A 1303-nucleotide genomic window follows, 5' to 3' on the forward strand; every position below is an offset into this window, starting at 1 on the left:
CTCTGTTGTGGGTATTGATAGTCCTATTTTCTGCTGCTTTGCTGAATATATAGTGTTTCCTTTATCCCTCCTACCTCAATGCCCCACTCATATTTCAGGCTGGGACCTACTCCTAATATAGAGCTCTCTTGCCCCCTTTTGCCAACTTCTATTATGAATCTACCTTTGCCACCCAGCTTAGTGTATCCCAAGGTTCTCCTTACCATGTCACAGTTGCAGAGCTCCAGGGAAAAGCAACCTGGTCTCATCTCTCCAGGCAGAAGAGAACAGAAGCTCCATATCCACGCATGCTGCAAATGGCTTTTCCAGTCTACCTGAATCATTACCAGCTAGAAGCAGCGGTCATTGGGACTTGGACATGAGCTGCAAAGTATAGAATGGTGACAACTCCAGTGCCATGCGAACTTTTCCTGGATGTGGACTTTTCCTGGACTCCTGCTCCCTGTGACAGCTCCTAACAGACTGAACTGTGGTTGGGTTGCATTTTTCAGGGATTTGGCATGGTGATGGGGCCAACTTGGACTTGGTGAACATATTAAGAACACTACTCTTTTATGTATTCTTGCTGTATTGGCCAAGAGTTTGCTTAAAGGCTTTTAATCACTGTAAAAAAAAAATAGAAGACTGGATAAAGAAGATGGGGCACATATACACCATGGTATACTATTCAGCTAGAAGAAATGATGACATTGGATCACTTACAGCAGAATGGTGGAATCTTGATAACATTATGCGAGTGAAATAAGTGAATCAGAAAAAAACAAGAACTGCAGGATTCCATACATTGGTGGGACATAAAAACGAGACTAAGAGACATAGACAGGAGTGTGGTGGTTACGGAGGGTGGGGGAGGGAAGGAGGGAGAGGGGGAGGGGGAGGGGGAGGGGTACAAAGAAAACTGGATAGAGGATGACAGAGGACGATCTCTCTTTGGGTGATGGGTATGCAACAGATCTAAATGACAAGATAACCTGGAAATGTTTTCTTTGAATATATGTACCCTGATTTATTGATGTCACCTCATTAAAATAAAAATTTATTTATAAAAAAAAAACACGCCTTACCACCTGATGAGGCAGTAGCATAGTGAATAGAGTATCGAACTGCAATATGATACAGAGGACCCAGATTCAAAACTTTGAAGTCACTGGCTTGAGCTCGGGCTCATCCATTTGAGTGCGGACTCACTAGCTTGAGCTCGAAGTTGCTGGCTATAGCATGAGATTATAGACATGACCCCATTGTCACTGGCTTGAGCTCAAAGGTCACTGGCTTGAAACCCAAGGTTGCTGCCTTGAGCTCA

Source organism: Saccopteryx leptura, chromosome X, assembly GCF_036850995.1.
Source record: "Saccopteryx leptura isolate mSacLep1 chromosome X, mSacLep1_pri_phased_curated, whole genome shotgun sequence".
NCBI classification, from domain to species: domain Eukaryota; kingdom Metazoa; phylum Chordata; class Mammalia; order Chiroptera; family Emballonuridae; genus Saccopteryx; species Saccopteryx leptura.